This window comes from Neovison vison, chromosome 7, assembly GCF_020171115.1.
Source record: "Neovison vison isolate M4711 chromosome 7, ASM_NN_V1, whole genome shotgun sequence".
Taxonomy (NCBI): Eukaryota; Metazoa; Chordata; class Mammalia; order Carnivora; family Mustelidae; genus Neogale; species Neogale vison.
In genome coordinates this window covers 152,331,348-152,347,039 of record NC_058097.1, presented here as the reverse complement: position 1 = coordinate 152,347,039, position 15,692 = coordinate 152,331,348, and the positions used below count along the sequence as shown (strand labels likewise).

At 37.3% G+C, this 15,692-nt stretch overlaps 1 pseudogene; it reads left to right on the top strand.

Annotated features, from left to right (window-relative positions):
* Positions 1-9,748: 9,748 nt before the first annotated feature.
* LOC122913510 lies at positions 9,749-10,635 on the top strand (annotated as a pseudogene).
* Positions 10,636-15,692: the final 5,057 nt, after the last annotated feature.

Below are 15,692 nucleotides of genomic sequence, written 5' to 3'. Positions count from 1 at the left end.
GGAGAAGACAGACTACTTAATGGAACTTATGTCCATCTTTCATTCTCCATCTCCTTCAGGAGTGAGCGAAACATGAGTTCAAAAAGTAGCCCAAAAAGTCATAAAGAAACTCCTTGTAGTGAGTAGAAATAACTGCTCTTTCTCTGTAGACACAGAGAAAACTTAGATTTTCTGGGATGCATGAGAGAGGTGCATAGATTAAGCAGTACGGCAAGGTAGACAGGACAAGGTTTTACTGGTGAAGAAGGAGAAAAGAATGTTGAAAGTTGATATCATCAGACCATAAGACGTAAGAATTGCTGTTTGGCAATTATGACAGAAAATTCTTTGGGTGAGGGTGGTGGGTGTTTGTGTTTGGTTAGGATAGACCATGGGAGGTTAATGAGCAGCTCTCTCTTGATATGGGTCTTAGGAAGAGATTTCAGATTAGACTGGTGAGTAGAATATCCAGAAGAGTCAACATATCAGTCCCTTAAGGAACAGGATGAGAACATATGGATCAGGAATTGCTGGACTTGGGAACTAGAGATTTTCCCTGGAGGCTCTGGTTCCCTGTTACTTCTGAACCTTTCAATTGTTATGTGGGACAAAGCACACTTTATATCAGAAGGATATAAAACTTGAACCTCGTGCTCCAAACCCTGCATTAAAAATTCAGTTTCCTCTACCAGGAAAGAAATCCACACACGTAAGTGCAAATAGCTGAAACTTAAAAGAAAACTCAAAATCTTTGCTGGGAAGTTTCACCCTGGTCTGGACAAATACCAGGGATTTTTAAGAGTTTGTAGATATAGGCATTGTTGAGGAGAAGGGTAAGACCTTGGTATTTTCCGCAGATTTTTGAAGAAGAGATAATTTGAGAAATGATAAGGAAAGTTAGAGTTTAGTAATTATAAACATCTAATGATATTGTTCTTTATACTATTATCTTCCTTGCACACACATACACATACAGCATCTTGACAGATTAAAGGAAAAACTTTATAGACCAAACCAAAAAAAAATCAAAGAAGATACTATTCAATACTTATCAACTGCTGTAAAACAGAATGCTTTTCCATGTTTGCAAGGAACAGTTAAGCAAAAGAAAAGTTTGGTTTAATTTACTGCCTTAAATTGAATTCTATAGCACAATGGCCATGGAGTAAGAAAATTATAAGAAACTATTTAAAAAATGGGTTAATTGTTCTTGATTAAATCATTAATTTTGTATAATTCAGTAAACAAATATAATGACATATTAAAAAGCCTAAGAAGACAATTCATAGAAAAATGAAAATAAATAATCATTTATGTGAAAGAATGACCTACCAGTAAATGAAAGAGAATAGCTTTTTTTTTCTGAGGGAAAAGGGGCTTAGAAATAACATTTATTAATAGCCAGAGAGAATTTTTTACATCATTTAGACATGAGCTGATGGTAGAGAGACTCATGAATTTCTGGCTATTCTACTTAATGGTTGCATAACCTTAGACAAATAACTAAGTTAATATTAATAACTTAATAAATAACTAATAACACCCCAGCATTTTAGTTACTATTTTTATATGGTTACTATAATAACTAAATAAGATAAGATATATATATTTAACAGAGGGAACAGTGCTGTATTATTTAGGAAAAGATTTATAACTTTAAATATTATTTTTAAATTTATATTGGGCAATATATATTAATATATATTAAATGTTATATTATTTGATTCAGTGAACCCCTTTCTGAAAATCCATGCTGAAGAAAACCTTAAGATATGATAAAAAATTGATTTACATGAAGATATTCATATAATGTTAGGTACAAAAATAGGGACCTAGAACATTAGTAAATAGTATAGAGATATCAAATTATATGAAATTTAAAAAGAATATAATTTATACAGTGAGGCCAACAACTACATAGACAAATAAATATACATTGGTAAATAATATAGAAGTCAAAATAATGAACATAAAGCAACATACCCTCTCTGATTATCTATTTCAACTAGCTAAAGTCTTGGAATGTCAAATAATTTATGTTTTGTATACACCAATTCAAATTTATCTGAGAGTAATTAAAAAAATTCATTTGGGGACTGGTCTAAGTAAGTTTGATAATAAACAGCATGAGAGACTATGGACTCTGAAAAACAATCTGAGGGGTTTGAAGTGGCGGGGGGGGTGGGAGGGTGGGGTACCAGGTGGTGGGTATTATAGAGGGCACGGCTTGCATGGAGCACTGGGTGTGGTGAAAAAAATAATGAATAATGTTTTTCTGAAAATAAATAAATTGAAAAATAAATAAATAAATAAAATCTTAAAAAAAAAAAGAAAAGTGTAACAAATTATCATTACCAAGTATTAAGAAAGATAAATAAATTGAGAGACAAATGTTCTGACTTAAAATTTAATCCTACAATTATTAATATTCAATAAAAGACAAGTGCATAAGAAGGTCTATTGTTATGTGTTTTGGAACCACATATGCAGGACTACTCAGATTCCTAGAAAAATAAGTAAAAGAATTAGAAATGGAAATCATTTGATATGTAGATGAAAGAACTAATCAATTAAATCACTTGATTTAATTGAGACATGTGTTCATATATATGAACAACATTTTTAAACGGGAAAACATTATGAAGTAAAGAATGGTAAATACATAAAAATGTTATATGTCATTATTCTTACTAGTAGATAAATAGGCCACTAACATTTTGTCCTTTACTGTTAAGTTTTAATGTATGCAAACATATATTTAAAGAGACTTCAGAGATTCATTTATGACCAGTTCCCCGAATGAGCTTTCCTCTTAAATTTAACGAATCATTCAGTCACAACTTCTGCTGTAATTGGAGCTTCCATGTTTTGCAGAATTTTGAAAAACTAAAAAGCATCAAAAATATTAAAATTAATTTGTTCTATCACATTGATTGATTTGCAAATGTTGAATCATCCTTGTAGCCCAGGGATGAATCCCACCTGGTCATGGTGGATAATCTTTTTAATGTGCTGTTGGATCTTGTTGAGAATCTTGGCATCCATATTCATCAGTGATACTTGTCTGAAATTCTCCTTTTTGGTAGGGTCTTTGCCTGGTTTGGGGATCAGGGTAATGCTGGCTTCATAGGAAGGGTCTGGAAGTTTTCCTTCTGCTTCAATTTTTGAAACAGCTTCAGGAGAATAGGTGTTATTTCTTCTTCGAAAGTTTGGTAGAATTCCTCAGGGAATCCGTCAGGTCCTGAGCTCTTGTTTTTTGGGAGGTTTTTGATCACCGCTTCAATCTCCTTACTAGATATTGGTCTATTCAGGTTGTCTATTTCTTCCTGGTTCAATTTTGGGAGTTTATAGTTTTCCAGGAATGCATCCTTTTCATCTAGGTTGCTTAGCTTATTGGCATATAACTGTTGATAATAACTTCTGATGATTGTTTCTACTTCCTTGGTGTTAGTTGTGATCTCTCCCTTTTCACTCATAATTTTATGAATTTGGGCTTTCTCTCTTTTCTTTTGGATTAGTGTGGCCAGTGGTTTATCTATCTTATTGATTCTTTCAAAAAGCCAGCTTCTAGTTTCATTGATACGTTCTACTGTATCTCTGGTTTCTACCTCATTGATCTCAGCTCTAATCTTGATTATTTCCCTTCTTATGTGTGGAGTTGGTTTGATTTGTTGTTGATTCTCCAGTTCTTTAAGGTGTAGAGATAGCTGCTGTGTTCTGGATTTTTCAATTTTTTTGAGAGAGGCTTGGATGGCTATGTATTTCCCCTTTAGCACTGCCTTGGCTGTATCCCATAGGTTTTGGACTGAAGTGTCTTCATTCTCATTGATTTCCATGAATTGTTTCAGTTCTTCTTTGATCTCCTGGTTGATCCAAGCATTCTTTTGTTCTGTTTTGTTTTTGTTTTTTTCTCTATAGATTATTTTTTTAAATTCCAGTATAGTTAACATACAGTGTTACATTATTAGTTTCATGTGTACAATACGCTGATTCAATAATTCTATACAACTCAGGGCCCATCATGGTAAGGGTACTCCTAATCCCTTCATCTATGTCACCAATCTCCCCACCTACCTCTCCTCTGGTAACCAACAGTTTGTTTTCTGTCTTTTGGTTTGTCTTTTTTTTTTCTTTATTTGTTTTGTTTCTTTAATTCCACATGTGAGTGAAATCATCAACACAACTAAGATACAACTTACTGAATGGGAGAAGATATTTGCAAATGATATATCCAATAAAGGGTTACAATCCAAAATATATAAGGAATTTATACAACTCACCAACAAAAAACCAAATAATCCAATTTAAAAATGGGCAGAAGACACGAACAGACATTTCTCCAAAGAAAATATACAAATTGTTAAACAGACACATGATCCAAGCATTCTTAAGCAAGATGGTCTTTAGCTTTCAGGTATTTGAGTTCCTTCGGAACTTTTCCTTGTGATTCAGCTCCAGTTTCAAAGCATTGTGATCTAAGAATATGCAGGGAATCATCTCAGTCTTTTGGTATCGGTTGAGTCCTGATTTATGACCCAGTATGTGGTCTATTCTTGAGAAGGTTCCATGTGCACTTGAGAAGAATGAGTATTCTTTTGTTTTAGGGTGGAATGTTCTGTATATATCTATGAGGTCCATCTGGTCCAATGTGCCATTCAATGCTCTTGTTTCTTTATTGATTTTCTGCTTCAATGGTCTGTCTATTTCTGAGAGAGGCATGTTAAGATCTCCTACTATTAATGTATTCATATCAATATGACTCTTTATCTTGATTAACAGTTTTCTCATGTAATTGGCTGCTCCCATATTGGGGGCATAGACATTTACAATCATTAGATCATCTTGGTGGATAGTCCCTTTAAGAATGAAGTAGTGCCCTTCTGTATCTCTGACTACAGCCTTTAGTTTAAAATCTAATTTATCTGATATGAGAATCGCTACCCCAGCCTTCTTTTGAGGCCTATTGGTATGAAAGATGCTTCTCCATCCCTTCACTTTCAGTCTGGGTGTATCTTTAGGTTCAAAATGTGTCTCTTGTAGACAACATATGGATGGGTCCTGTCGTTTTATCCAATCTGCAACCCTGTGCCGTTTTATGGGTACATTTAGGCCATTCACATTGAGAGTGATTTTTGATAGATGTGTTTTTATTGACATCGTGTTACCTTTGAAGTCTTTCTTTCTGTAGATTGTCTCTATATTTCTGTTCAATGCTATTCTTAGGATTTTTCCTCTTTTATAGAACCTCCCTTAATATTTCCTGTAGTGTCGGCTTAGTGGTTGCGTAGTCTTTTAAGCCTTGCTGGTCTTGGAAACTCTTTATCTCTCCATCCATTTTGAATGTCAGTCTTGCTGGATAAAGTATTCTTGGCTGCATGTTCTTCTAATTTAATGCCCTGAATATATCTTGCCAGCCTCTTCTGGCTTGCCAGGTCTCTGTGGACAGGTCTGACATTATCCTGATGGGCTTTCTCTGTAAGTAAGGAGCCTCTTTGTCCTAGCAGCTTTCAAGAGATTATACCTACAATTATGATTCCTCAATTTGGCTATCAGGTGCTTTGATGTTGTTTTGGAATTTATAATCTTGGATGGAGACCTTTCGGCCTCTAGTACATGAACGCTGGTTCCATTCACGAGATTAGGAAAATTTTCATGAAGAACTTGTTCCACTATATCTTCTAGACTTTTTCCTTTCTCCTCCCCTTCAGGGATTCCAATAATTCTGACGTTGGAACGTTTCATGGCATCATTTATTTCCCTGATTCTGTTTTTGTGGTTTCTAAGCTATTTGTTCCAGGCTTCCTCCTGATCCTTTCTCTCTATCTGTTTGTCTTCCAGATCACTAATTCTATCTTCTGTCTCAGTTACCCTAGCTTTGAGAGAATTTAGATTAGATTGGAACTCATTGAGAGCATTATGAACCTCAGCCCTGGTAGTTTTAACTCTGCCCTAACATTGTGAACCTCTGGTCGCTTTCCACTCAGCCCTAATCAATTCCGTTTGGTCATCCATGGCTTTCACCAACCTAGCTATTCCCTGGATAATTGTTAACCTGAATTCTCTTTCAGACATATTGTCTATGTTGATGGCTGTTAGCTCTGTTGCAGAAGGTCCATCCTCTGTATTTTTCTTCTGTTGGGCATTTCTCCTCCTAGTCATTTTGGTGAGAGATGACTGAACAGATGTATCGGGATGTATCGACTATGGTGCAGTCAAGGTGCACCCTGGAACACTTCTGAGTAATCAGGATTCCCCACCCATATGAGAGACAAAAGAAAAGAAAAAAGAAAAAGAGGGAAAAAAAGAGAAAGAGAGAGAGAAAGGAAAGAAAGGGAAGATGAAAGAGAAGGTTCAGCCCAAATGGACCCCAAGTTAAGATTTATGAAGTATATAGAAGCACCTGGGTGGCTCAGTGGTTAAGCCTCTGCCTTTGGCTCAGGTCATGATCTCAGAGTCCTGGGATCAAGCCTCACATCGGGTTCCCTGCTCAGCAGGGGAGCCTGCTTCCCTGCCTCTCTCTCTGCCTGCCTCTCTGCCTACTTGTGATCCCTCTCTTTCTCTGTCAAGTAAATAAATAAATAAAAATCTTTAAAAAAAAAAAAGATTTATGAAGTATATATGAAGTATACAAACAAAACCAGAGAAACACAAAGACTAATAAAAGTATATGACAAATAGCATGGAGGACAAGGGGCGTTAGAGAGGAGAAGGGAATTTGGGTAAATTGGAAGAGGAGGTGAACCATGAGAGACTATGGACTCTGAAAAACAGTCTGAGGGGTTTGAAGTGGCGGGGGGGGTGGGAGGTTGGGGTACCAGGTGGTGGGTATTATAGAGGGCACGGCTTGCATGGAGCACTGGGTGTGGTGAAAAAAAATAATGAATAATGTTTTTCTGAAAATTAAAAAAAAAGTATATGACAAGAGAAAAAAATATATATGCAAATATATATATATATATTTTATGTTTGTTCACTTTTTTTTTCTCTCTCACCTTGATTAATATTAGAAGAGATTAATATGAGAAGAGAGAAGAACCACATGGTCCTCTCAATCGATGAAGAAAAAGCATTTACAAAATTCAGCATCCGTTCCTGATTAAAACGCTTCAAAGTATAGGGATAGAGGGAACACTCCTGAGCTTCATCAAGTCTATCTGTGAAAGTCCCACAGCAAGTATCATCCTCAATGGGAAAAAGCTTGCAACCTTCCCGCTGAGATCAGGAACATGACAAGGATACCCACTCTCACCACTCTTGTTCAACATAGTATTAGAAGTCCTAGCAACAGCAATCAGACAACAAAGAGAAATAAAAGGTACCCAAATTGGCAATGAAGAAGTCCAACTCTCTCTCTCTTCGCAGATGACATGATTCTTTATATGGAAAACCCAAAAGACTCCACCCCCAAACTACTAGAACTCATACAACAATTCAGCAATGTGGCAGGATACGAAGTCAATGTACAGAAATCAGTTGCTTTCTTATACACCAACAATGAAAATACAGAAAGGGAAATTAAAGAATCAATTCCATTTACTATAGCACCAAGATTCATAAGATACCTAGGAATAAACCTAACCAAAGAGGTAAAGGAACTGTACTCGAGGAACTACAGAACACTCATGAAAGAAATTGAAGAAGACACAAAAAGATGGAAGACCATTCCATGCTCTTGGATCGGAAGAATAAACATTGTTAAAATGTCTATACTGCCTAGAGCAATCTATACTTTTAATGCCATTCCGTTCAAAATTCCACAGGTATTCTTCAAAGAGCTGGAGCAAATAATCTTAAAATTTGTATGGAATCAGAAGAGACCCCTAATCACTAAGGAAAGGTTGAAAAACAAAAATAAAATGGGGAGCATCACGTTGCCTGATTTCAAGCTTTACTACAAAGCTGTGATCACCAAGACAGCATGGTGCTGGCATAAAAACAGACACATAGACCAGTGGAACAGAGTAGAGAGCCCAGATATGGACCCTCAACTCTATGGTCCATTAATCTTCAACAAAACAGGAAAAAATATACAGTGAAAAAAAGACAGTCTCTTCAATAAATGGTGCTGGGAAAACTGGGCAGCTATATGTAGAAGAATGAAACTCGACCATTCTCTTACACAGTACATAAAGATAAACTCAAAATTGATAAAAGACCTCAATGTGAGACAGGAATCCATCAGAATCCTAGAGGAGAACATAGGCAGTAACCTCTTCAATATCAGCCACAGCAACTTCTTTCAAGATATGTCTCCAAAGGCAAAGGAAACAAAAGCAAAAATAAACTTTTAGGACTTCATCGAAATCAAAAGCTTCTGCACAGCCAAGGAAACAGTCAAGAAAACAAAGAGGCAACCCACGGAATGAGAGAAGATATTTGCAAATGACAGTACAAACATATCAAAAAATGGGCAGAAGATATGAACAGACACTTCTCCAATGAAGACATACAAATGGCTATCAGACACATGAAAAAATGTTCATCATCACTAGCCATCAGGGAGATACAAATTAAAACCACATTGAGATATCACCTTACACCAGTTAGAATGGCCAAAATTAACAAAACAGGAAACAACATGTGTTGAAGAAGATGTGGAGAAAGGGGAACCCTCTTACACTGTTGGTGAGAATGCAAGTTGGTGCAGCCTCTTTGGAGAACAGTGTGGAGATTCCTCAAGAAATTAAAAATAGAGATTCCCTATGACCCTGCAATTGCAGTATTGGGTATTTACTCCAAAGATACAGATGTCGTGAAAAGAAGGGCCATCTGTACCCCAATGTTTATAGCAGCAATGGCCATGGTTGCCAAACTGTGGAAAGAACCAAGATGCCCCTCAACGGACGAATGGATAAGGAAGATGTGGTCCATATACACTATGGAGGATTATGCCTCCATCAGAAAGGATGAATACTCAACTTTTGTAGCAACATGGATGGGACTGGAAGAGATTATGCTGAGTGAAATCAGTCAAGCAGAAAGAGTCAATTATCATATGGTTTCACTTATTTGTGGAGTGAATAACAAGGAGGCCATGGGGAGTTAGAGAGGAGAAGGGAGTTGAGGGAAATTGGAAGGGTAGGTGAACCATGAGAGACTATAGACTCTGAAAAACAATCTGAGGGTTTTGAAGGGGCAGGGGGTCGGAGGTCGGGGTACCAGGTGGTGGGTATTATAATGAATACTGTTATGCTGAAAATAAATAAAAATAAATTAAAAAAACATATTAAAATTATACATCATGACCTTTCCTTTCTCATCATTTTGCATTTTCACAGAACATGCATGTTAATTTTTAGAAAAACAGAAAAATATGTTAAAACAATGAGATTAAGGATATAAGGGTACTCTCAAAAAATGTAAATAAGAATGAGAATTGATCTACAGGCTAACTTGAAGGAGATCAATGCAACTTTATTATTTTCACTTAAATTTTGTTGTGTAATGTACACAACTTATCTAAAGGTTTACGTTTCTCTATTTTGCATGTAATTTAATTTTTCAAGTCTGTGACGTATACCTGAGAGCATCCTAGCAAAGATCACAGGTCCCTGTATACAGTTGTGACCATACTGCATATTTTACAAGCTGTTCCTGACCTGATGATTCAGCTGCCTCAGAGGTCTTTCTTCCTACTTTTATTTGTGTAAGTCATTTGAAGAAAACTAACAATTGATTTTACATGAATATAATAGAATATGCTAACCAGTCTGAATAGCCTGTGACTTTCTTAGCATCTGTCACACCCAACGGCTTCTGAAGCACCACCATGGTGGTCTGGAATAACAGTGGTACTATGGAACCCACCTTTCTCTTAGAGAGCTTCCATGGGCTGAAGTCTGTTCATGCTTGGCTCTCAATTCCATTTTGTCTTGCATACCTGGAGGCCTTTCTAGGCAACATTACCATCCTCTCAGTTACCTGGAATGAGTCTTCACTCCACCAGCCCATTTTTTTCTGCTATCCATCCTGGCATAACTGACCTGGGCATGTCCATGTCTACACTCCCCACGATATTGGCCGTGTTATGGTGGGAAGCCCAGGAAATCAAAGTAGGAGACTGTTTTACTCAGCTCTTCTTCATCCACACCTTCACGTTCCTGGAATCTTCAGTGCTGCTGGCCATGACCTTTGACCGATTCATGGCTATATGTCATCCACTGCACTACTCAAGCATCCTCACCAATGATATGCTTGGTAAGACTGGTTTGGGTTTCTTGCTATGAAGTGCAGGAGTCGTGATGCCCACCCCCATATTACTAAGGCGCTATCATTATTGCCACACTAATGTCCTCAAGCCACCCCTTTTGCCTGCATCAGGATATTCTGAAATTATCCTGCTCTGACGCCAGTGTCAACAACATCTATGGGTTGTGTGTGGTCATTATCACACTGGGAACGGACTCAGTCCTCATCCTCCTCTCCTATGTCCTAATTCTCCATGCTGTACTGGGCATTGCATCTCGTGAAGAGTGACTAAAGGCACTCAACACTTGTTTTTCCCATGTATGTGTGGTGCTTATCTTCTTTGTACCTCTAATAGGGGTATGCATGGACTATCGCTTTGGGAAACACCTGCCTCCCATAGTCCACATTCTCATGGCAGACGTTTACCTGCTTCTTCCACCAGTACTCAATCCCATCATCTATATCTGACATCTGACATCTGCTTGGTGTCAGGACCAAGCAGATTCGTCTTGGAATTTTCCACATGTTTAGGCAAAGTCTGAGTCTTTAGAAAGCATATGGCATTGGTCTGGAGGAAAATTTTCTCCATCAGATTCTTAAAGTTGCAGCTTTCTAGATAGGTGATTTTTTGGAGAATTCCTTAAATCTCTTTCAGTTCTAAGTTTCTTGTTTGTAAATTTGAAATTTTGTCATTGTTCTGATGATGTCTTTGCATTATGTGAACATTTTTGTGAATTATACATTATGAAGATTTTAATGTAACAAAATAATCTTTTTAATGACATACTGTATTTTTTTCAAAAATAATAATACAACTGAGATCTCTTAATAATTCAAAGACCCAGATAAGGTTATCTTTGGTAGTCTATGATCCACACACAAGACCCTAGTGCCCAACTGTTGTGGAAAATTTATTTCAAGAAAGTAGTCTTGTCTTGGGGAAACCTGGGTGGCTCAGTGGGTTAAAGCCTCTGTCTTTGGCTAGGATCATGATCCTAGGGTTCTGGGATCAAGCCCCATATCAGGCTCTCTGCTTAGCAGGGAGCCTGCTTCCTTCTCTCTCTCTCTCTCTCTCTCTCTCTCTCCCTGCTTGCCTCTCTGCCTACTTGTGATCTCTGTCTGTCAAATAAATAAATAAAATCTTTAAAAAAAAAAGAAAGAAAGAAAGAAAGAAAGAAGGCTTGTCCTGTAGTGGTCCTGAAATTTTGAAGATCCTACCAAACCCAGTCTTCTCTCTATCAAATATCATCCCTATAACTGACTTCTTAACCTTATCCTTTTATACTTACCTATGTATCCTCTTCATTTAGTCCCTTGTACAGCTATTAGAAATCATAATCACCTGCTGGTGTTGAGATAAGCACCTAGGTCATGATTGCTCACCCAAAGTCAACATATAGTCAGTGGGAAAATTAAGCAGGAGTGCACTCACCACATTGAGATCAAGAGGATGTCACTAAATCTGGAATGTAGATGGTTTCGGAGAGCGTTTACCCATACAATTAGGTTATAACTTGGGCAAAAACAATTTAGCAATCAAACATTAAATACAAGACAAACATTTCAGTTCTGTTTATTGTTATGATGGAGTAACAGGGATCAGATTTATTCCCTCACCTTCAACAACTAAATAACAGTCAGAAAGTTTATAAAATAATAGTTCTCAAAACTGGATAAAAAGGAAACAAAGGAAATTATCTCTAAAAGAAGGGAAAAATAACATGATCCCAAAGACTGACCTGATCTTACTTACTTGCTGGAAATTTATCAAGTCACAGAGAGGGGCAGAGAACCCAAACTGAGTCTGATGGTCTCCCTGAATGACAATGTAGAATACCAGAGAGGAGAGAGAGCTGTGCGTAGACAAACACATGACTTCAGGACATCCCTCAGAAGCCTTCAGTTGTGCACTGGTCAGTGTATGTCTGTGAAGAAACTACCATGGCAAGGAAAGAACCACCAGAAAGGAGCAGAGGGAGCAGAGATAAGACCTGAGACCAGTCATATCTCAGGTCTCATATATGACTGAGAGGAGTTCCTATGCTTACAGGCAGTGTGGAGAAACCTTGTAATGAACAGAATATTTGGCTATGTGCCTCGAAGGGTGTTACCCTTAGTAATGACCCCATTATCTCACCCAGTTACCATACCAGTTCCTGTGGACCAAAAGCTATATTTGGTCTTTCCTAACAAAGCCTAAAGAAAAGTCTTAAAGGGGTTAAAGCCATTTCCATGTAACTTTATGACACACAGGAATAAAGGTAAAATATATATTTAGAGAAGTACGAAACAATGAGCTCAATTTATTTTGTGTCTTTTCTTTTGGAAACCAACAGCCTGGAAGAAGCATACATTATGCCTCCTAATATATTTTATAGGAATAGATGACATGTTCTAGTCCTATAAAGGCCTGATCTCAGACCATGATGGGACCAGTAGGCCCACCTAATTCAATGGATCTGTGTCAGGAATTTCACTGTAGAACACATTTAAACAAGATTCTCAACTGACAGCTTGCCAATGATAAAGTTGAAGCTCTTTGTGTTCATTTGTTTGACATTAAAAAAAAATCCCTCCATTTGATTCAGAACTCAGGGCTCAGATAGGACAAAAACTTTTTTAAATCCGGGAGTGCTTCTTAAATAGCCACACATATTTTTATAAAAATAAGTACAAGCATAGGAAAAAGTGTTTAACAAAATATCTCATAATATTAGGAAGGAGGGAAATCATGACTAAAATATGAAATAATGAAAAATATACATAGACAATCAATCCAGAAAACCATTTGTCAACAAAGAAGAGTTATAAAGAGAAAGGGGGAAAAAAGGGAGATACTAAATTAAAACTGATTTCCAACTTTTACTGTCATAGAGCCATATTTTAGAAAGGTCCTATTCACTTAGTAAATGAGGATGAATTTTCAGAAATTTAAGAAGATGATACTATATATTTCAAATAGGAAAGAAAAATCAAAAGAGCTTACCTGCAAGAAATAGGAATTATAGTTGTATCAGAACCCTTGAAATCCACATGGAGGTTAGATGATAAATGTAATCATGCTTATAAAATCATCTTCAACCAATATAACTGTATTAGTTCACTAGGGTTGTGGCAACAAAGTGCCACAGGCTGGGTGGCTTAAACAACAGACATTTCTTGTTTCCCAATTCCTGAGGCTGTAAGTCTGAGAGGGAGGGATCTGCAGTGCTGTTTCTTCCTCAGTACTCAGAAAAAGTGTCTATTCCGGGCCTCAGGCCTAGATTACATGGTGCCTTCCTGATGTACTTGTGTTTTCTTACAGAGCTTTTTTGTTTTAATAAGAATACCAGTCAGGTTAAATCAGGGGCCCACCCTACTCTAGTATGATCTAATTTTAACTTAAATTATTACATGTGTAATGACCCTATTCCTGAATAAGGTCATATTCTAAGGTACTGGGTATTATTAGTATGTCAACATATAAATTTATGGCAGAAAGGGACACAGTTTAACCAGTAATGACTAAACCCAAAATATCAATCATAGTTGAGGGCAAAATAATATTTCACGCATACAGAGATGTTGAAAGTCTACCTCCCATTCATTCTGTTTTTGGAACTTAATATAAGGATGTGTTCCACAAAAAGTAAAGAGCTGTCTGTGAAATGGGAAGACATGAGGTAAGAAAAAAGGGGATTCCAAGCAGGAGAGTAGAATAGGGAATTCCCAGCTAGGTACATGAAAAGCAAACAGTTCAGACTAGAGCTACAGAGCTGAGGCCACTCAGAAGGAGGTCTTTCAGGGAAGAAAAAAGGAAGAAGAAAAAGACAGCGGCAGAAGAGGAGGAGGAGGAGAATTAAATCTGTATCTGTTGAGATATTTCACATTTTAAGTTTCTCAAAAGATAATCCAAACTGTCTTAGTCATTAAAAAGAATTTATTGGTTTTTACAACAAACAGATTTTGGTCTTGTTTAATATAACAGTTATTTGAATAAATAAACTGTATCAGTGGGGACTAAGTTTGTTTTAATATTTGCTGTTGAGATTCTGTGTCTCACTTTGCTCCTAAAATTAGCTGCCTTTATGGATCCAAGATATCTCTTAGCATCTCTCAAGATTCGATGTGTCCTACCTCACACTCAAGAAGGAAGAAATGTACCATTAAGCAAATGTTTTAAAATTGATTTTGATTTTGTACAAAGACCTTATTGGATCCAAGAGAATATTTCATTGTATATGTACAGGTGAAAAAAACTATAAATTTGCAGGAAGTAGCTTGCATGTTTGTAGAGAATGATGGAGAAGATTGGCATGGTCAAATGAGAGAAAGATATTACTTCTCATGCGTTGTAGTCAGTGTTTTATTTCATAAACCTAAATGCCATTTTAGGAAGGTTCCCAGAAACTTCAGCTGTGTGATAAAGGGATATAATTTCTTCAGTCCAAAAAGATCACATTCTAATAAAATCTACATGATTTTTGCAAGATTTTTTAAAGATTTTATTTATTAATTTATTTGACACAGAGAGAGAGATCACAAGTAGTCAGAGAGGCAGGCAGAGAGAGAGGAGGAAGCAGGATCCCTGCTGAGCAGAGAGCCTGATGTGGGGCTCGATCCCAGGACCCTGAGATCATAACCTGAGTCAAGGGCAGCGGCTTAACCCACTGAGCCACCAGGTGCCCCTGCAAGATTGATTCTAATATTTGAAAAGAAAAAATTTTTAAAAGATTTTATTTATTTATTTCACAGACAGATATCACAAGCAGGGAGAAAGGCAGGCAGAGAGAGGGGGGAAGCAGGCTCCCTACTGAGCAGAGAGCCCGATGTGGGACTCCATCCCAGGACCCTGAGATCATGACCTGAGCTGAAGGCAGAGGCTTTAACCCACTGAGCCACCCAGGCACCCCGAAAAGAAATTTTTTAAAAAGATTTTATTTATTTATTTGAGAAAGAGAAAGAAAGCCTGAGCCCATTGGGGGGAGGGGCAGAGAGGGAGGGAGAAGCAGGCTCAGCAGGGAAACTGATTGCTTGATCCCAAGACCCTAGGATCAGGACCTCAGTCTTAGGCAGTGCATAACTGAGCCACCCAGGTGCCCCTGAAAAGAAAATATTTAATGTTATTAGAGATTTCAGAAGAAAAATGGCTACAGAGTTGGCACTGATTGGTGATTCCTAAACTTTCTCTACATGAACAATATCTATGCATCTGTTCTTGTGAGCTGAAATTTAGAAGATGAAGAAGAAACAAATTATGACTGACCATGTACTATGTATACGACACTGACCTAAATGCTTCAGATGTTATGCCTGAGTTTTCAAGTCTGAGAGACCATCAAGGAGCCAAGCACCAATGCAATCACATGAGGGTTTATTTGACAAGCTTAAGCTTGGGCCCAAGTATACCTGACACAGCGGAGTAGGGACTTGGACCCCAAACCAGATTACAGTCAGAGTTTTTAAAGGCAGGGTAGGGGTGGACTCGGGGGTGTGTGAGGACAAAGGGGATTAGGGATGGTGTAAGTCTCTAAGGAATTTTGGAA